This window comes from Schistocerca nitens, chromosome 9, assembly GCF_023898315.1.
Source record: "Schistocerca nitens isolate TAMUIC-IGC-003100 chromosome 9, iqSchNite1.1, whole genome shotgun sequence".
Classification (NCBI taxonomy): Eukaryota; Metazoa; Arthropoda; class Insecta; order Orthoptera; family Acrididae; genus Schistocerca; species Schistocerca nitens.
Window position 1 is genome coordinate 318,397,880 of NC_064622.1, and position 22,601 is coordinate 318,420,480.

Consider the following 22,601-nt stretch of genomic DNA (forward strand, 5'->3'; position numbering starts at 1 on the left):
AGTATTTTGCAGCTGTGACTTATTAAACTGATAGTTCGGTAGTTTTCACATCTGTCAACACATGCTTTCTTTGCGATTGGAAGTATTATATTCTTCTTGAAGTCGTCTGTCTCATACATCTTGCTGAGTGGTCAGCGCGACAGACTGTCAATCCAAAGGGCCCGGGTTCGATTCCCGGCTGGGTCGGAGGTTTTCTCCGCTCAGGGACTGGGTGTTGTCCTAATCATCATCATTTCATCCCCATCGACGCGCAAGTCGCCGAAGTGGCGTCAAAGCGAAAGACTTGAACCAGACGAACGGTCTACCCGACGGGAGGCCCTCGTCACACGACATTTCATTTCATGTGGTCTGCAGATCAGATAAGGAGGAACTCCTAAGGTGGTTGTTATCAGAATATATTGTACCATGAAACGTATTCGTAAATTCTGAATACGCTACCACCATAGCTGTATAATTTGCAGGAAACAAATAAAAATTTGTGTCGGACCGGGACTCAAACCCTAATGTCGAATGGACGATTGCCTTAACAGCCTTGGCTACCCGAGCCCGTTTCTCGCTCAGACCCAAGTTTCCATATCTCCCAATGCATGCTTCCCATAACGCTCACACATATTTGCGCGATTTTAGCACAGAGACACACTTATTTAGTTTATTTCTCAGGTTGTCTTGACTTTGACATGAATATATTAGTACAGTGGCTGTATTTAACATTGTCTGTAAAGTCTGATGCAACAGTTATTGCTGACGGTTTATAGTCGTATTAAATCACATAATGTATCAGCAGATAGCCAATACGGCACCACCGTAGGTACCGGCACTGATCCATCACATATTTTCATTTCTTTCCAGTAAGTTGTATAGCTGTGGAGGTACCATACTCGCAGTTTGGGAATATAGTTCATGGTTTAATACGGCTGTAAATATAAATCAGTGTTTGTTGAGGCACATTGCATCGAACTTTACAGAGTCAAATACAGACACTGCACTAATGTGAATTCTTCTAGGCCCGCAGTTTGAGCATCCTGATGACTACGTGCCACGGCGCGCTTTCAGCCAAATAGTACGAGACTGAGAAAATTATACCTATTAGGTATGAAAGTTCCTCTTCACTGAGATAAATTTTGTAAGCATTATCTGGTTCCCCCCTTCTTCTCTTCTTGTTGCCCCTTGATTGACCAAAAGTATATAGCTTTACTATCAGTACCGGTGGCTTAGTTTCTTACTTTCTTGCTCTGCTTCCAACTGCCATCCTCTGCTGTAGTGGAACTAAGACTACATCGCCCTCTTGCGAATTTTCTCTGCGTCTTTTCGGAGGTTCACAGTTCCGTGGGAAAAGAGGAGGGAACATTTGCAGTGGCTCAGTGGTGAAAGCTTCTCGAGCACATACGTGGAATTAGCGGTTTAGCGATGTAGCGTGCGGTGAGAGAAGTTTACGGCCAGTTGTGCTCCAGAGAAGTGACCTTCGCTCTAGTAACTCAATATCTGTTCTCTACATTCGCTAGTGTACATGCCGTTTAAGTAGGGGGAATTCACTTCGCCAGAACAAAATTAGTACTAATGAAAGGTGACCTGTGGCACACTAGCTAACGCAAGACTGATATGACTGTCTTTTGTTTACCCAGTTATCTTGTTCAGCATATCTTGCAGCTTCTCCGTAAAGAAGAGTGGCCTTCTATTACAGTCTAGTCTTCCTTTCTTATAGTGATTTGGCAACTGTCTGCATACAGGATGTTTAAAAGCAAGTGTCACATATTCGCACATGACACAGTGTTGGTCAAACCAAGAAAAATTCTGTAATTGTGTGCCTGTCAGTCAGTACCTGTCTGCACCACAGTTCAACGGCAGGATTTTATTTACAGCTGAGACAGGATTAAGAAGACAGGGCGTACTTAATTACCTTAATACGTACGTGTGATCAGACCACTCCTCCTGGGGCAATCGTTGAGATAAGGCATCAGGATCACTTGAGTATCAATGTATGGGTAGGAATTGTCGGTATGAAGCTCACAGGACCAGACGTTTAACGTAAGTGATTCACGTGTGCTATCTTCGATTTCTGCGTGATGGATTGCCAACTCACTGGAGAACCTTATCCTTGCAGCAAGACAACTGTAGTTGACATGGCACCGCTCCAGTTTCTACGGATCGAGCGACATCATCGCACGGTAAAATTTACTTGGCGACGGATTGGTCAAGGAGAACCGGCAGCACGACTCCCCATTCACACGATCCGAATCTGTTGGATTTCTGGTTGTGGGGACATTTAAAGGTACGCTTAGTCCATCAACAGCGTTCAAACGTTACTGGAGCGTGTGCCCAACGCATCCAAATCGAGCCAGGTATAGATGAATGAGAGCGCGATTTGTGATTGACGGCGATGACGTGTCTAAGAACGTGTCAGGATGCGTGGTTTTCGACGACTCAGTGTCTTACTTTAAGCTACTCAGTTACCTACTTTTTGCAGATGACCTATACAGATTTTATCTCTGCTCAATTCTGATGTTGTGGTTTAGTGCTGAACTGCTGCGATAACGGTTCCACATCACTGGTGTCAATTGCTCTTTGGGTTTTCCAGATTTTTTGTTCCTTTGTGACTTTTTTCCTTAGTTTAGAGAAACATTAGAGCAAAAAGTGAAGCATTGAAATCTTTATTAATGTCATACATGCTTTTTGGTTTGATATTAAGATAAGTGGACAACCGGTAACAAAATTTATAATTAGAAACCCGTCCATAAAGAGTGATTGTCACATAGTCCTACAGGAGGCAGTACTGATCAAAACAAGAACAAAAATTCCTATAATGATATGTCCAGATAGCAATACCTCTTACGATATGTCAATGTGTCATCTAATTCCCATCTGTTTGTTACGTAGAAACAGACACTACAGGCAGTGCTGCATGTGGTTACTATTGATCCTGTGAGAGAAGGCAACTTGGTGGCGTGGTATTATGATTTTGTGCCATATAGAGAAAATGTACTATAATTAAGTGCCATAGACAGGATGGAGGCAAATCTAGCTCAAGATGGAAAACTGGTAGCTTCAACGCCCTTCGATTGTTCATAGACTAAGGAAACAAAGGTTTATCACAGATGTGGTATCCAGGAATTTACAGCCGATGACCGTTATGGTTACAGATTCATGCCGATGGCAGCTATTTACTATTTTGTGTTCTAGTCAATAGTACTGGAATTCCAATCAAAGCACTTTGTCAGTCGCTCTCACTACAGCTACAGGAGAATTGATGTTACCTGTTGTTATGGGAGGGCAAGCTGTTTTTATTGAATGCTGCACTGCACTAGTGCAGTGGCATAGAGGCATCAAAAATAGTCACCAAACCTCTGTGAACAATGGTAGGAAAAGTCACCAGTTGATGCTAGAAATCAGCTCCTTGGTCACGGAGCTATTCTGGAATCGTGTGAACGTCCTCAGCGTTGTATAATCTGCGATTTCGGCAGTCATCTCCTTGATTCCCTGGACATTGTTGCCTTTTATCGATATCGCCGTCGTTTCGAGCACCACCGACGACTGTGCAGCCTTGGTCAAATTTTTCTGTGGATGGACACGACATTGCATTTGATCCATATACCACGAGTGTTTGACGATTAACCTGTGTCCTACTTAGATAGTTTGACTACCAGAATCGTAGTCCCACGAACCTCAACTGTGGAGTACGTTTCCAGTTGCCGATCCACGCTACTCACACGCTATGATGCAAGTGTCAGGCGTATCACCGCAGAAATGTGTCAGCAGGGAATCGAGAAAATGTATCCTCTTCTCAGAGCGCACCACTCATGTAGCGCAATGTTCTTTGCATGGAACGACATGTGTAACTTGCTGTTTGTAGTCCCCGCATGTGTCAGCAGCGAGATGAGCTAATTCCGTACTGCACTGTGCTCGTTATGGAGAAACATTTTGTATGAGGCACGCCAAAGTATACACTCATGAGAGAGTGTATCAGGGAGAGGAAAAACTCTCAATGGCGAACGATATGCAATAAGACAAAACAACGACGCACCGCGAAGGAATTACACGAATGGGACAGAAATCGGTAGACGCGATGCATGTGTACAGACCAACAAATGATTATAATTTCAGAAAAATTGTATGATTTACTCAAGAGGAAGATTTTCACAAATTGAGCAAGTCAGCGACGCTTTGGTCCACCTCTGGTCGTTATTCAAGCAGTTATTAGGTTTAGCATTGATTGATAGAGTTGTTGGATGTCCTCATGTAGGTTACCGTGCCAAATTCTGTCCAATCGGCACGTTAGATCGTCAAAATCCCGAGCTTGTTGCAGGGCCCGGCCCATAAAGCTCCAAACGTTCTCTGTTGCGGAAGATCCGTAGACCATGCTGGCCAAGGTAGAGTTTGCCAACCATGAACACAGGCAGTAGAAACTCTCGAAGAAAGTTGACACCCCACAGCTCTCCAAGGCGTCTCCAGACACGTCTTTGCTTGTCATCGAGGCCTCGAATCTTACGACTGGAATAGAATTGTCTCCAGTGATGAATCCTGCTTCGAACGTAGCCCCGATAACTGGTGAAGACGTGTCTGTAGATTTCCCAGTAGTGGGACACTAACATGACTGTCACCCGCCATACGGCCTTCAACCAGGAGTGATCGTCTGGGCTGCCATTGATTTTCATAGTAGGACCCCTTCGGTTGTCATCTGCGGCACCCTTACAGCACAGTAGTGCGCCGATGATGTTCTACGCCACGTTTTGTTGGCCTTCATGACAAGCCAACTTGGCTTACATTTCAGCAAGATAATGTCCGGGTGCGCACAGCGAGAGTTTATACGGCTAGTGTTTTTGGTTGCCAAACCCTACCTAGGCCAGCAATTTTGCTTATCTTACCCAGCTGAGAAAGTTTGGAGCATTATTGGCATCGCCCTCCAACCAGATAGCGATATCGATCATCTAACGCTCTAATTGGGCAGAATTTGGCACCATATCGCTAGAAGGAATCTAAAACTTCTGTTAATCAATGCCAAGCCCAAAACTTGCTTGCATAAGCACCAGAGGTGAGCTAAAACGTCATTAACTTTCTCATTTTATGACGCTCTTTCTCTTGAATAAATTCAATATTTTTGAAACTGTCAACCATGAACACAAGCAGTAGAAACATTGCCAACTGTTTTTCTGTACATGCACGTCATACCTGCCGATTTCCGTCCTATTCGGAGAATTCCTTCGTGGTGTGTCGTTTTTTCCTTTGTTTTTTTTTTAGAGTTATCTTCAGCGAATCACATGATAGGAATGTTTCCAGGTTTTTCGTCAGCCTGACAGTCTTGATCGAATGGACAGACAGACAGGGCATTTGGTCGTGGCCACAACACTGGTGTCCGATTTATTGCTGGCACAGGATTTTTCAAAATGGCTCTGAGCACTATGGGACTTAACTGCTGTGGTCATGAGTCCCCTAGAACTTAGAACTACTTAAACCTAACTAACCTAGAGACATCACACACATCCATGCCCTAGGCGGGATTCGAACCAGCGACCGTAGCGGTCGTGCGGTGCCAGACTGTAGCACCTAGAACCGCTCGGCCACTCCGGCCGGTGGATTTTTTCATATAGCACCGTGCAAACCGTTTACCAATGACAAATCGAGAGTTCCATACAACTGCGAAGCACTTATACTCTTCATTGTGCACAAACCATTATACAATTCATGCCCATCTGATCGGCATACCTCACAGAGCAGAAAGGTTAATATGGAGACGGGCAGATGACACTGCCACAGTAAATGTGTCTAAGAGCTCCACTGGTCAGATAATGATAAGAATTGGTTGTTGCTCTATGATTCGGTGCAAGTCTTAAATTGGCAGTCAATTCGGCGTTTAATCTATTCTAGACATTCAACCAAGAAACTGGACCTATAGTTTAGCGTGGAAACCGAGCCATTTGTCTTTCCTGACCACTCCTCACATTGTCGACAAGTGAAAAGGCATAAATAAAATTCCATTGTCCAGCCGGGATTCGATGCCACTACCTCTCGGTTTCCAGTCACACGTTTTACCATACTGAAGGTGGTTATGACTGAAACAACTGCTTTTCGGTTGTACAGGTTTTTTTTCCAGCTCCAGTTTAATCTGACTGTTAAAACCGCTCAAAATAACCGGCTTCTGAAATAGCCGATTATCAGTTTCTTATTGCTATTATTTCAGTGATAATTGTACACATCGAACCCACACAGAAAAATCCTAACATTAAACGACTACATTGTACGTTCCAAGATACATAAAATCACAAAATCGAGTAAAATACGTATATAAAAGGAAACTTTGGTGCTCGACAAATCACTGCTTTTCCAAAAAGTATTGAGGGGGTGAATACTATTAAAATTTCGCCAGTATTCTCCTGCAGATTGCAATTTTTTAAATCTCTGCTCAGAAAATCATATTATAATCCAGGCCCTTAGCACAATTTTGGTGTTACGAATAGCAAGTGTTTAACAACGAAAAGGGACACTAGAGAATGTAATTTTTCATATACAGCTCTCCGTTTCCAAGAGCTACAAGCAGACAAAGCCATGTTATGTAGCTGGAGGCACTGGAGGCAGTACATCATAAATTTTCTAAATGCAAACTCTGAATGAATTGTTAAGTTTTTAATTTATTATTTTTCCAATAACTGCTTCGAAGCTTTGTTTTCTTCGATTATCTGAAATGAAAAACCAATGTCAAATATATATCGTCGCTTTTCAATGGGACTTTGAATTGAGTTGATTTATTACTGATAAAATCAAAAACTCTTTTTCAAAAAATTATTATGAAAAAATTACATAATAAGCAAAATATAACTTTTCCCAGAAATAAATACATAACGGTAACTAAAATTTCAATAACGAATAAATTCAATGACCAATATTTATTGTCCTATCTGTTCATAAGTATTCGTTCTGTAAGCCGGCTCATTTAATCAGAAACAATATCGTTCAAAGACGATACCAATCGTTCAGAACGCACAGAACGTCCCACCAAACTCGTTTTGAAAACCAAAAATTTTAGTACCACTCCTACGGCACATTCATGTACAGCATAAGCTTTCCATGTAATTTATCTGTATTGAGATATTGCATTTTCTTTTTCAAAAACCTTTTTCCGCAATGTTACGTCTCCTTAAGATGTCATATTCAACAGCTGAGCAATACTGACTCTTGGTTGGCCAGTATTGGGCTTGTGAACATTGTCGTGAAACAAAACTATAATCTCAGTGAAATGTTGAACCTGAAATAATGAAAATGAATTCATTACGTCCCAAAAGATATGTGTGCGCGGTGAAACCTATTTAACTGAAACTCAATACTGAAGCGAGTTATGGAAGTTACAAAATATGAAGTTAAATGTCCGACTTGAAATATCCATACAATGAAATACTGCTCAACTCGGAAGAAAATATTTGTTTGAGTTTTCCTTCACTGTTCATGGTAAGTTAATCTGATTACTCAGCACAGCACCTGAAAATTTTAACACCTTACTATTTGCTCACAAGAATGAGAAGTGATATCTCCTTTGAAAGAAAAGTAATTAACCTTGTGCTTAGCATGTTATTTTGTGTCTGGTGTACTGACGTTCTAGAAAGAAACTGAAATCGGTAGATGCAGCACCTAAAGAACAATTACGTACTCACTGCTATATTTTTCTTTGCTTGTCAGAAACAATCTGTGGCTTCATGTGGCGTAAGGTGCAATGTACACACGACAAAATATTTAAAATTTTACTAAGTACGATGGAGGAGGGTTTTAGTTTAAAGAGATACGTTCTTGAAGAATTACACTCTGATTAATGTGAAAAAAGATGGTACAGCATGTTAAGATCTAACCAACTGCGAAATAATCTCATTACAAAAATTACAGGCATTTAAACCAATTGCGTTATTTGTGACATAGTGAAAATAAAGAGATTAAACTAATTCGAATCATGAATATTATTAGTTATATAAGGCAGAAAGATTTCCTTCAATTAATAGTAAGAACAAAGAAACATTTCATTCCTTTACGTGTATTGATTACCTTGAAATACTGCTCCAAAAATCTTCTCCATCCTTACAGTGAAGAAAATACCCTTACAAAGACGTTTTCATCTCCATAATAAAGTATTTCGTATAATTTCTCCCACATTCATAAATATCAGGTCACATTCTCTAAAACTCAACTGCTCGCTACAATGTCTCTAATAAGAATGCCTTATCGATGCACAACTGGTAGGCGAACAAGGGAACCACAAATAAACTTAAATACAGAGTCAAGTAGCTTATTCATTACTCGTGCAGTGCGCTCATGCATCTTTGTCCCAGTAAAGGAAAGGCAAAGCTTTTACAGTGGCAGAATACATTTGAAAGTCTCACAATAGGGTTCTTAATCGGATATGAGTAAAAAGTAAAAATACCTGTTATAACCGAGAACAAATTAGTACCGAAAAGTACCTGTTACGCAGAACTAAAATACCCGTACGTGTTTTGGTTCATATGGTTCAAATGGCTCTGAGCACTATGGGACTCAACTGCTGAGGTCATTAGTCCCCTAGAACTTAGAACTAGTTAAACCTAACTAACCTAAGGACATCACAAACATCCATGCCCGTGGCAGGATTCGAACCTGCGACCGTAACGGTCTTGCGGTTCCAGACTGCAGCGCCTTTAACCGCACGGCCACTTCGGCCGGCCTCGTACGTGTTTTAATCGGTCGGTTTTCCCCATCCCTATTTAACCACTGGACCATCACACCGGACGCATAAGGCAGATGGCATGGCATGGGATGTCGAAAACAATCGGTAGTGAAAATTTAAGTAACAACTGGGGTACTACATGCATATACCGTAAAGAAATTACAACTGTGCCAAACATGTATAATCTTAATATTGCTACTGGAGGATTGAAACACTGGAGGAAGTCACATCGATCAATGGGTCGTCGTAAATACAGGAGCATGCCGAAGACAGGATGAAGGTACATCGAAAACCACAGCTTGCTCGCAAAAGTTCAGGAAGTGGCGCAGATACACTTACGTGAGGATGTAAACATAATACGGAATGAAACGTGGCTCATCATCTCTCACTGGCAAATGAAACAGGAACCTACTATCAAGCGCAAGTGTTCGTTCACCAACACCAGTTTTAGGAAGCAAAACAAGGCACCACCGCACCGCTATAGAACGAAATGTGCGCGCGATCAATTCTGCTCCAATGAATTTCATTGAATAATGTGCAGCAGCGATTAAGAATGGCTCTGTACAGTGCAGACCACGACGCATACATAACTTCCTCTGTGCGAAATGGAGGTGCTACAATTTAACTGATGAAAAAATTAAAATATAAAATTTGCAGCAAATAAGGGAAGCAAATAGGAAAACAGACCTATAAGCAATCACTATGACGGAAAATATAAATAACAAAGTAGGACTAGCTACAGGAGTAGCACACCGCAGCAGCTTTTATTAATGTGTGGAACTAAAGAGACCACTGAAGGAAAGAAAACTGTATTAATATCAACACCCCAGATGACAAGTCAGTGTTAACCAAACAAAGGAGGGCTGAAAATGGAAGCAGTATGGGTGGTTATAAATAAAGATCCAGTTTCAAAACGCTGTAAAAAGCAACCCCTGCTCAGAAAGACGTCAAATTTAAATGGGGTGTTATCGAATACGGGGAATCATAATGGAAAGAAAAAAATTTAACGAAAATTACTACATGTTGCTGTAATCAACATAACGTAAATGGGATCGGCTACAAATGACAGATAATTTGCAAAACGACAGCTATGGTGTGAGGCGCACGTTGAACCGAATTTATTGTGCAAGGTGCATGACGGGTCAAGGTTTGCATTCAACAGCTGTGGCGCTGTTAATTAGGTACGCTCGTTCACCACGGGAAGTTATTACCACATTGGACAGGGAAAATTGGATTTTAATTGCCCTGAGGTTAAAATACGAATAAAAAGCAACATGACATAGGTTTCTTTATTGCCCTGAGGTCAAAGCCCCCACAAAAAGCTTCAATGAAATCGGTATTCAAGTGATATGAGTCTGCCTTAAGACATGTTCAACATTTTTCTACCATACGTTGAAACTGAGAAGAGAAACAACATGTTCCAAAACAGATCGGAGTGTCTCAGCGATCACATTAAGAATGCAGTCCGCAATGTCTACTTTCAGTTCAGCAACGTTTGTGACCAGAGCACTGAATATACATAGCATCTTTCAGATAAACCCACAGACAGACATCACGCGGATTAATATCAGGTGATATGGACGGCCAGGCTGTAGGGAAATGACCGCTGATAATTCTAGTATTTCCGAAATGTTTATATATCAATGTGAAGAGGAGTGCCATCTTGCCTAAAATTGATCCTGCCTACACGTCCACGATGTTTAAGGGTTGGAACCACATTGGTGGGCGAAAGACTCTCACAACGTTTACCACTGATGATACAGGTAACAGGACCTGCATGACTTACCCACTTGAAAAAATATGTCGCCACGAAAACGATGCTGTCAATCCACACTACACAGTTACGTTTGCAGAATGGAGCAGTACTAGTTGATGCAGGAGAGGATTTTCCATTGTCCATATTCTGCAATTCTGTGTATTGACATGTCCTTGGAAATGGGTTTCGTCCGTCCACAGAATGTCCCATATCCACTGCCTTGAGAACAAGAAATTCTAGAACAAACGTTTGTTTTACTGACAGATCAGCACGAAGCAACTCCTGAACAAAGTTAATTTTGAATGGAGAGCAGCAACGCAGACCGTTAGGTAAAATTTTATGCACCTTGTTTACAGGCATGTCCAAAGTTCAGGTAATTCCCCGCGCTGTGCATGTTTGCACACCACCGCTCGACCCCACTTGCAATATTGTGGTCACGTCTTGTACTGACGTCGGATCAATTGTTTCCCTCCTTCCGCCACGCTACATTTCAAAAGAACACTGTATTTTAGAATTTCGTAATCATTTCAATTTGGTAATCATTTACTCCAGCCCCATGGCAGACATCAAACCAACGCTTTTCTTGTACCCTTGAGTGTCCGGAACTTCTGTAGAGCTACTGGTGCACTGTAACAAGTCTTTTAAAAGAGTTTAAGCAGCAGCGCTCGGTCCTACATCGTAACAGTCATGCCGAATGTCTCAAACTGAGGAAGACCTGTGTACTGCGGGTCTTTTACTTTCCAAATTATGCTGTTTACACTACCATATGGTGGTAAATTTTTTGTTAATTCTTTTTTGTTTCCGTAACGTTTCCCACTTCTTCGATAATATTCCGTTAAAATTTGATGTCATTATGAGCAGCGGTTCGTTTTTCACTTGTTTTGAAACTGGAACTTTAACTATGATCACGATATACACCGAAGGATTGCAGAGTGTCAATATTATGGAAAGCGAAGAAAAAAGAAATAGATAGGTGTTACAATACTGCGAGATTTTGACAGAGCAGTGACAGAGTAACAAAAGGCACCTGGAGTAGACGACAGTTGTAAGGGTAACTGAGAAGAGAATTGAACAGTCTTGTAGGCTGTCCACCCCATTAATCTATGCATGGGGGAAACTGTAAAGGAAGGCAAGACGCCTGCCATGACAGTACCATTCCACTTGGCGAGAAGTATCCATATGGTAGATGAAATACCTCCAGATATCAAAGAGACCAAGTCCATTTTCAAAGAAGACAGCTACTCACAGTTATGAATAGTACTATACTATCAGCTTAGTAGATCGTGATTACAAAACACTGAAATTAATAATTTACAGATAAATGAGCAAATGATAGACGTCGAGATAGTGGAAATTCAGTTTGAGTTCCAAAGACATGTAGAAACGGGAGATGCATTACAGACTCGACGGTAAGTTTTAGAAGTTAGACAGAAGAAAACCAATGCTGTATTTGTAGCGTGAGTATATTTAGAGAAAGCTTTCGCCTGTGTTACCTGGAAAGCGCCGCTTGAAATTCTAAAGGTAGCAGTGATAAAACTCAGGAATCGAAAGTTTGAGTAGAATTCGTTCAGCAATTCGACTGCGGTTATAAATGTCGAAGGACGCAGCAGTGGTTCAGAAGGAAATGGAACAGGTTTGTAGCCTATCCACCATATAAATCTGACAAGTAGAACAAACAGTAAAGGAAACCAAGTCGAAATTCGCAAAGGGACATAAAATTCAGGCAGAAGTGATGAAAATGTGAGATCTGCCTATGATATTGTAATTCTGTCAGAGACAGCAAAGGTCTAGAAAATCAGTTGACGGAATTGATAGTGTCTTGAAAAGAGGTTATAATATGCACGTCAAGAAAGTAAAAAAGGGTTAATGGAGTGTATTCGAATTAAATCAGACGACGCTGAGGGAATTAGATTAGGAGGAGAGACATTAAAGTTAATAGATGGATTTTTCTGTTTTAGTAGAAAGATAATTGACTGTGACCGAATTGGAGAGGAGTAATGGAATCGAATTGTAAAGAATACAATTTGATGGCACAACTTGAATAAAGGAAGGAATCCGGTAGTAGCACAAATTCTGAGGCGTCAATGAATTGTCAATTTGATAACGTATGGAGCTGCAGGGAGTGGAAGCTGTAGAGGCGACCGTGGCTTGATTACTGTCAGTACGTTCAAATGAATACTGGTTGCAAGAGTTATGCAGATATGAAGAGGCTTGCTCGAGATGGACTAGCATTCAGAGCGGCATCAAACCAGCCTCTCGACTGAAGATCCCAACAACAACACACCACAATGTCAGCTGCTATAATTAAGGTGCTTCTCTACGCAAACCCCCCAGTGGATACATCAGCTCCCGTGATATCACCGACGTTAAGCGCTGTCGGGCGTGGCCGGCACTTGGATGGGTCACCATCCAGGCCGCCATGTGCTGGTGCCATTTTTCGTGGTGCACTCAGCCTGGTGATGCCAATTGAGGAGCTACTCGACCGAATAGTAGGGGCTCCAGTCAAAGAATACCATCATAACGACCGGGAAAGCGATGTGCTGACCACACGCCCGTCCTATCCCCATCCTCAACTAAGGATGACACGGTGGTCAGATTGTCCCCATGGACCACTTGTGGCCTGACGACGGAGTGCTTTCTATGCAAACTCATTTCCAAGTTCATGCAGGTCTGATATTTCCTCGAAGAGAAACTGAATTCCAAGTTCATGGAGGTCTGATATTTTCACGAAGAGTTAGTTACACTAACACCTTTTTTAATTGCTTGGAAATTGTAAACGTCTATCTTTCTCAAATATTCGTGCAAGAAATGAAACCGGAAGAGACAGTGATACGTGTTCATACCCTTGACTTCAGTGTCTTCCTATGTAGAATTACACTGAGGTGACAAAAGTCATGCGATACTTCGTAATATCATACCGAACATTCTTTTGCCCGACACAGTACATCAACTCGACGTGGCATGGACTTAACAAGTCGCTGGAAATCCCTTGCAGAAATATTGACCCATGCTACTTCTACAGCCGTCCATAATTGCGAAAGTGTTGCTGGTGCTGGATTATGCCCCATGGTACCCATGAGATTCATGTCGGGCGGTCAGGGTGGCTAAATCGTTCGCTAGATTTGCCCAGAATGTTCTTCAAGCCACACTCGTACAGATGTGGCCCCGTGACAAAATAACCATTTCAGGTAAGTGATCGGTGGAGTTTAATCAGAGGAGCCAGTCCATTCCATGTAAAAACAGGCCACACCATTGTGGAGCCATCACCAGCTTGCTCAGTGCCTTGCTGACAACTTGGATCCCTCCCTTCGCGGGGTCTGTGCCACAGTCGACCCCTACCATCAGCTCTTATCAACTGATATCTGGATGCACCTGGCTAAACCACGATTTTCCGGTTGTCTAGGGTCCAAACGACGTGATCACCATCCCAGGGGAGGCACTACAGCCTGTATCGTGCTGTTAGCGAATGCACTCGTGTCGGTCGTTTGTTGACATAGCCCTTTAAAGTCAAATATCGATGGCACTGTTCTAACGGATACGTTCGTCGTATTTCCCATATTGATTTCTGCGGTTATTGTACGCAGTGTTGCTTGTTTGTGAGCACTGACAACTCTACGCAAACGCCACTGCTCTCGTTTTATTAAGCATTGTCCGTGGTGAGATGTAATGCCTGAAATTTGGTATTCTCGGGAGCCGCATGACGCTGTGGATCTCGGATTACTGAATTCCATAACCATTTTCGAAATGGGATGTCCCATGGGTCTAGTTCTAACTACCTTTCCACTTTCAAAGTCTATTAATTTCCGTTGAGCGGAGAACCTTTCCACATGCAGCACATGAGTATAAGTGACAGCTCCGTCAATTAACTGCCATTTTATACTCTGCTCACAAGATACTAACCCCATCTGTATATTTGCATATCGCTATCCCATAACTGTTGTCACTTCAGTGTATGAATGACACTGTGTACAGAGATGCCACCGTACCTCACAATAACAATAAAGATGGCGATCGTTTCGTCATAGAAAGCGAGAACACTCAACCAACGTCTACTGGAAGGACCTTTCCGACAGTAAACAATTAAGCACATGGAGTGATCACCTTGCCTTTGCCTGCTGGATTCCACTCAGAATGGGTTGCGGACTAATTCTTAAGCTCTTCTTCCACAAACAGGCTAGCTGATATGAGTTTTGGCTACAGAACGAAAAAACAATAGAAAATAGGTACGATACTAGATACATATTTAATGTCAGTCATGTGCGTATACTGAACTGTTTTGTGCGAAACTAAATGGCTCTGAGCACTATGCGTCTTCTGAGGTCATTAGTCGCCTATAACTTAGAACTAATTAAACCTAACTAACCTAAAGACATCACACACATCCATGCCCGAGGCAGCATTCGAACCTGCGACCGTAGCGGTCGCTCGGCTCCAGACTGTAGCGCCCAGAACCGCACGGCCACTCCGGCCGGCTAGTGCGAAACTGAGTGTAGAAGTTCGGTGTGACGCTTGTCATGTGTTCAACACCTGTCCCTTTATTAATGTCTGTCACGTCGTTTTCACGATTTGGTGAATTTAATTAATTTCACTTCGTGGTCGTGGGTCCTTCCCGTTACCACAGTCATCACTAAAGCTATGGAGGGAAGTGGAGCATGCCATCTGTCACTCTATCGTGTCAGCTTTGTTCTGTGTGATACCGTATTTAAATTGTGTATAACCGTAGTTTATGTGGCGGAAATAGGGGACCAGCGCAGCGTTTTCCTAAAAGACAACCTAAAATCACAATGAGGCTGGCAGTGGCACCAATGGTCATTGATCCAATACGTGGATTCCAAGCAGCTCGATTGTGTGTGAAACACTCAGGCAAAATTAATGCAAATTCTACATACGGTTAATGGCGTCATCGATATATCTGTGACTTTATACTTAATTTATGAAGAAGATTGTATCTGACATTCCGTTATGCTATGCCATGTGTTAAAAAATTTCATTCCTATCTCTGTTTATGTATTCTTTAAGGGCGATCAAAAAATTTCCATTTGTGGCCACTGCCACAGTGTATATGCAACGCAGGATATACTGACTGGTCAAAAACAGTCTGAAAAGCTTGTAAGAGAGTTGCAGGGTAGATTTTGGTGAGAACCTGTAATGTCCCCACAGAAAATACCCTCTACCACGCACAAATTAATCATTGTCAATCAAACCATCCACATTCATTCACTTTGGAAAAGTATCTGATCTGATTTTCTCGTAATATATGCGGCGACAACTCGTCGACGCTGAAGTATTTTCTAGTACGTTTATTCTTTGAAATAACAGAGATGCATATATGCATTCTCCATGGTTGTTAGAGTGGTAACTAGGACAGCTTCTGGAGTATCTGTTGAGGGATTGACGTGTTTCTGAGAGATACATATTCTGCTTTTCTTCTCGCTAAAGCGAGCGAATTAACATTTGTGCCGCTAGCGGTTTGTTTGAAGAGAAAAAGACTGTAAAAGGAAAATAATTAAGACGTGGAATCACCGGATATCTTGACATGTAATGGAGATGGATTTAATACACAATTTCCTTCATAAATAAGGTTTGTGACTTTTTGTTCTGGAGTGAATGAACGAATGAGTTTTTCTGAATCATTTGATTATCACGTTAGCCCTGTAATTAGTGGGGAAGTTTCAGCTGTGTCGAAGAGAGCCTGCAATCACTGAGTCTGTGTTAAACCGTCCAAAAAGGCTTCGTACACATCTGGAATTCGCAATCTTTCGTAAAAGGAACAAATTGTCCACACGATTGATTCTCCCGACTGAATACAGTGTTTAACAGTAATAATAAATGTAAAGATCTCTTACAGCAAGCCGGCCGCTGATTACCAAGACGAAGGACTCCACCAAAGATCCTATTTGGCTGATTTCACGTAATGAAATATTATATTAAAAACTGTACATAGATAAAGGAGAGAAAGAGAGACAGCGAATGACAATAGAGCTAATACTAATAATCCTCCATAAGTCTAACTTTTCGCCTGTCTTATAACGGATCAGCCAACAAATGGGAGGCCCTTACTTTACTGATAGATTTATGTGTGAAGGTGAAGGGATCTTAAAGGCAACAGATACACGTCTATACAGACAAGACATTACACAAAGTTAGCGGCTAGCTGCATTCATCATCTATTCTTAGATGAAGAGACGACAAATTATTGTCTTGTTAAAAACCAATTCATAAAAAAATCGATACTTTGTGGCGTGGCGTGGAGTTAACTAGCATTGAAGTTAGTCAGTCGGACCGTTGCGTATTCAGATTCAAGTGACCCGCTAGAGACGGTGTCGCTGAAGGTGTTTGGTTTCCTAAAACGGAGCAAGAGAACCTGGGCTTGGGACGGTAGGAAGGATCTAACCTGAGCCAAAGGCTGGGCAGTCTCGTGTGCTATCAAATACACTATGAAAACAACTCACACAAATTGTATTTTGCGGGTCGCTTGAATTGGTTCATGGAACTGCATGATTGACTAATGTCAATAGTAATTAACAGGGACACAGAGCAACGCATCGAATTTTTAGTAACAATTATTTCTCAGGACAACCTGTCATGCAACGTCTCTACAAGCTTTTGAGACTCTTTCTGATCACCCTGTAGAGGCGCCGATAAGTAGGAAAGGGTTTAGTGTAGCATTCGTGGATTACCGATGTGCGTGCTTTAAATGCGGAAACGTGAACTACAGCCACATCATTAACTAATGCGTCCAAACATGATCAACCCATAGACATCCATCGGCGAAAATTACAGAATGCAATTGAGGAGAAACGACCGAGAAAACTACTCCTTCATGCTGATGCCCGTCACAACGGCGCAAATGTAGCGCAAGAGTTGCGCCAACTCAGGTAGAACACAAGAGCATCCACCCTATAGTCTTTATATGTGCTATGCGACTTTCACGTGTTCGGTCGCGTAAAAAAGGCCTTGAAATGTCGATGACTCCTTTTGGATCAGGAGATGCAACAGACACGGACTTCTTCATGCAGAAGGACAAGGTGTTTCACTAAAAGGGCATCTTCAATCTGACGTGTTGATGGGATGATTGCCTCAGTGCACTTGGGGATCTTACGTGTTTGGTGCACCGATCCTCGAGGGTACGGGCTATATATACATACTTCACGAAAAAATAGTACACCCTTTTACACGTTTCCAGTTTACTCAAGATTTATTGTTGGAACAGTGCATACAGAATACTTGAAATGATTACGTTTACAGATCAGTAATACAAGCAGTCCTGAGTAACCAGGTATCAACCCATGCTGAAACGCACATACACTACTGGCGATTAAAATTGTTACACCAAGAGGAAATACAGATGATAAACGGGTATTCATTGGAGAAATATATTATACTAGAACTGACACGTGATTACATTTCACGCAATTTCGTTGCATAGATCCTGAGAAATCAGTACCCAGAACAACCACCTCTGGCCGTAATAACGGCCTTGATACGCCTGGGCATTGAGTCAAACAGAGCTTGGACGGCGTGTACAGGTACAACTGCCCATCCAGCTTCAACACGATACCACAGTTCATCAAGAGTAGTGACTGGCGTATTGTGACGAGCCAGTTGCTCGGCCACCATTAACCAAACGTTTTCAATTGGTGAAAGATCTGGAGAATGTTCTGCCAAGGGCAGCAGTCGAACATTTTCTGTATCCAGAAAGGCCCATACAGGACCTGCAACATGCGGTCGTGCATTATCCTGCTGAAATGTAGGGTTTCACAGGGATCGAATGAACGGTAGAGCCACGGGTCGTAACACATGTGAAATGTAACGCCCACTGTTCAAAGCGCCGTCAATGCGAACAAGAGGTGATCGAGACGTGTAACCAATGGCACCCCATACCATCGCGCCGGATGATACGCCAGTATGGCGATGAGGAATACACGCTTGCAATGTGCGTTCACCGCGATGTCGCCAACCGAAAAAATGACATTTTGCCGTTCGTGCACCCAGGTTCGTCGTTGAGTACACCATCGCAGGCGCTCCTGTCTGTGATGCAGCGTCAAGGATAACAGCAGCTATGGCCTCCGAGCTGATAGTCCATGCTGCTGCAAACGTCGTCGAACTGTTCGTGCAGATCGTTGCTGTCTTGCAAACATCCCCATCTGTTGACTCAAGGATCGAGACGTGGCTGCACGATCCGTTACAGCCATGCGGATAAGATGCCTGTCATCACGACTGCTAGTGATACAAGGCCGTTGGGATCCAGCACGGCGTTCCGTATTACCCTCCTGAGCCCATCGATTGCATATTCTGCTAACAATCATTGAATCTCGACCAACGCGAGCAGCAATGTCACGATACGACAAACCGCAATCGCGATAGGCTACAATCCGACCTTTATCAAAGTCGTAAACGTGATGGTACGCATTTTTCCTGCATACACGAGGCATTACAACGACGTTTCACCAGGCTACGCCGGTCAACTGCTGTTTGTGTATGAGAAATTGGTTGGAAACTTTCCTCGTGTCAGCACGTTGTAGGTGTCGCCACCGGTGCCAACTTTGTATGAATGCTCTGGAAAGCTAATCATTTGCATATCACAGCATCTTCTTCCTGTCGGTTAAATATCGCGTCTGTAGCACGTCATCTTCGTGGTGTAGCAAGTTTAATGGCCAGTAGTGTAATCGTACGTGGTGGTGCCTCTCTGGGTGTCGATGCAGGCGCTGACTCTGGCATCCAGTCGTTCGTACAGATGGCGAATACTGTCCTGGGATACGTTACGCCACGCCTGCACGAATTGTGGTCGCAGTTCTGTAATAGTTGATGGATGACGAATCACATGAGTCACTTCTCGTCCCATTGTATCCCACACGTTCCCGACTGGAGATAAGTCCGGAGATCACGCTGACCAGGGCAGTTACTGCGTGTCTTGCAGAACACGTTGAGTTTCACAGGAAGCGTGAGGGGGCGAGCATTATCCTGCTAGAGCAACACATCACCTTCCCGTTGCATGAATGCCAAAAGGACGTGACTAAGAACATTCTACACGGACCCGAGCGCTGGTTATCATCCCCGCCAGGAACATCAGAGCATCCCACATTATAAGTCCTGGGGTGGGACCAGCGTGTCTTGTACGAATGCAATCTAGGAGACATGGCTCCCCAGCCCTATGTAGCACGCTCACACGTTCATCATTTGCGTAGATACATTCCGGTTTCAACGCTGAAAACAACGGCACGCCATTCCATCTTCCATGTGACCCACTGATAGCACCAGTCCAGCAGTGCACATCGATACTGTAGTGTGGTTGGAAGACAGGCTACAGCTATGTGTGCCAGTAGTCCCGCTGCTGACAACAGGTCGCAGCAGTCCATGGTGATGTGGTAGCTCTACGATCACCCATTGCTGCCCTTACAATATGACGATCATAGCAGGGGTACGCGCTGTGTGGACGTCCAGAGACTCGTCTATGGGAGTGAGAGTGTTCATGTGACCAGTGATACCAGCACAGTTAAAAAAACTAATGCAGCATGTCCAACATGTTTGGCAATTCCCAAAAGGACCATCCCCCTACTCGGAGGGAGACCCCTTTCATACACGCATACACTATGTATGTGTCCGGACACCTGGCTGAAAACTGCTTACAAGTTCGTGGCGGCCTCCGTCGGTAATGTTGCAATTCAGTATCGGGGTGGCCCACCCATAGCCTTGATGACAGTTTCCACTCTCGCAGGGATACCTTCAGTCAGGTGCTGGAAGATTTCTTGGGGAATGGCAGCCCATTCTTCAAGGAGTGCTGCACTGAGGAGATGTATCGGTGTTGGTCGGTGAGGCCTGGCACGAAGTCGGCTTCCAAAACATCCCAAAGGTGTTGTATAGGATTCAGGTCAGGACTATGTGCAGGCCATTCCATTACAGGGATGTTATTGTCGTGTAACCAGTCCGACACAGGCCATGCATCATGAACAGGCGCTCGATCGTGTTGAAAGATGCAATCGCCATCCCCGAATTTTTCTTCATCAGTCGGAAACAAGAAGGTGCTTAAAACATCAATGTAGACCTGTGCAGTGACAGTGAACGCAAAACAACAACGTATTCAAGCCCCCTCCATGAAAAGCACGACCACACCATAACGCCATCGCTTCCAAATTTTACTCTTGGCACTACACACGCTGGTGCATGACGATCGCCGGGCATTCGCCATACCCACACCCTACCATTGGATCGACACATTGTGTACCGTGATTTGTCACTCCACACAACGTTTTCCCACTGTTCAGTCGTTCAATGTTTACGCTCCTTACGCCAAGCGAAGCGTCTTTTGGAATCTATCGGCGTGATGTGTGGCTTATGAGCAGCCGTTCGACCATGAAATTCAAGTTTTCTCACCTTCCGCCAAACTTTCATAGTACTTCCAGTGAATCCTAATGCGGTTTGGAATTCTTGTGTGATGGTATGGATAGACGTCTGTCTATCGCACGTTACGACCGTCTTCAACTGTCGGCCGTCTCTGTCAGTCAACAGACGAGGTCGGCCTGCACGCTTTTGTGCAGTACCTGTCCATTCACGTTTCCCCTTCACTATCGCATCGGAAACAGTGGACCTAGGGATGTTTAGGAGTGTGCAAATCCTGCGTACAGACGTATGACACAAGTGACACTCAATCACCCGACCACGTTCGAAGTCCGTGAGTTCCGCGGAGCGCCCCAATCTGCTCTCTCACGATGTCTAATGACTACTGAGGTCACTGTTACGGAGTACCTGGCAGTAGGTGGCAATGCAATGCACCTAATATGAAAAACGTATGTTTTTGGGAGTGTCCGGGAACTTTTGATAACATAGTGTATTTGGTTATAAAAGGCAAGACGGCATCTCTGTGCCATGGTTGCCTGCTTTTTTCACACATTTGCAACACACTGAGCCTTCTGACTGGTAGCATTCCCTTTATGCCTACTATCCCCAGGTGGTATTTGCCGTCGTCAGATCAAAATCGACGTGTCTTTCTTAGTCTACTAATTTTGTTGACAGTGATTTTTAAATGTGGTACCACATCAGTTTGTTGGTTGGCTTGTCTCTGAGTCGAACAGTCTTCCCATGAACAGGTATCAAAAATTACGACCTGATGTTACCTGCATGGCTGTACCTGGGTTGCAAAGTGAAACACCTAATAATACAAACCAACCCGTTTGTCTTCATGTGTCCTCACTTCAACACAAAATAGGCAGAATGGCTTGTTCCTGCACATTTACTTGAAAGCATACTACTCCTTATAGCTATAGTTATTAGTCTGCAAATGACATAAATACTGATGCAATGTTGTTCAGCTCACTTTCATCAGTCATCAATAGAAATATCTGCATTTATATCGCTTACTGCCCCTACCACTGAGTTTTATGCAACCCACAATGCTTTCAAAATACCACTCCCAAGATTTTCATATTCTTTCGCTTGCTACACCCAAACTAGTAGTGCTACACAAAAAATGAAGCATATTTAATGTAGTTAAATTTTCTACTGGGATTCGTTTACGCTAGAGGCCATAGTTTTCGAATTATTCATGAAAAACGTATAAAGGTGACCTTCAAACGCGTTATTCCTCAATAACTCGAAAACTGTGATCTTCAGCGAAAACGTATCTCAGTGCAAAATGTAGCTACATTGGATTTCCTATAACAATGTTCTGTTCATTTTTTCTGTTGGACTAACAGGTCATGCGCAGTAATTGAGAGAATACGAAAATCTCTCACATGGTTTTTGAAGGAACTGCAGGTAGCATAAAACCAGTTGGTAGGGGCACGTGAACCACCCTGTATATATACATGTCAAATGGAAAGCGAAAGCCGGCCGGTGTGGCCGAGCGGTTCCAGGCGCTTCAGTCTGGAAACGCACGACCTCTACGGTCGCAGGTTCGAATCCTGCCTCGGGCATGGATGTGTGTTAGTTAGGTTTAAGTAGTTCTAAGTTCTAGGGGACTGATGACCTCAGATGTTAAGTCCCATAGTGCTAAGAGCCATTTGAACCATTTTGGAAAAGCGAAAAGGAACCTCTAGTTGGAAAAGTCTAATTTTCAGTAAAAGCAAAGATGTTCAGTAATTTCTAAAACATCCTGTTTGCATTTTTTGTGTATTATTGTAATAATCTGTAGATTTATTGTAATAATCTGTAGTCTTTCATGTTGCTTTGAAA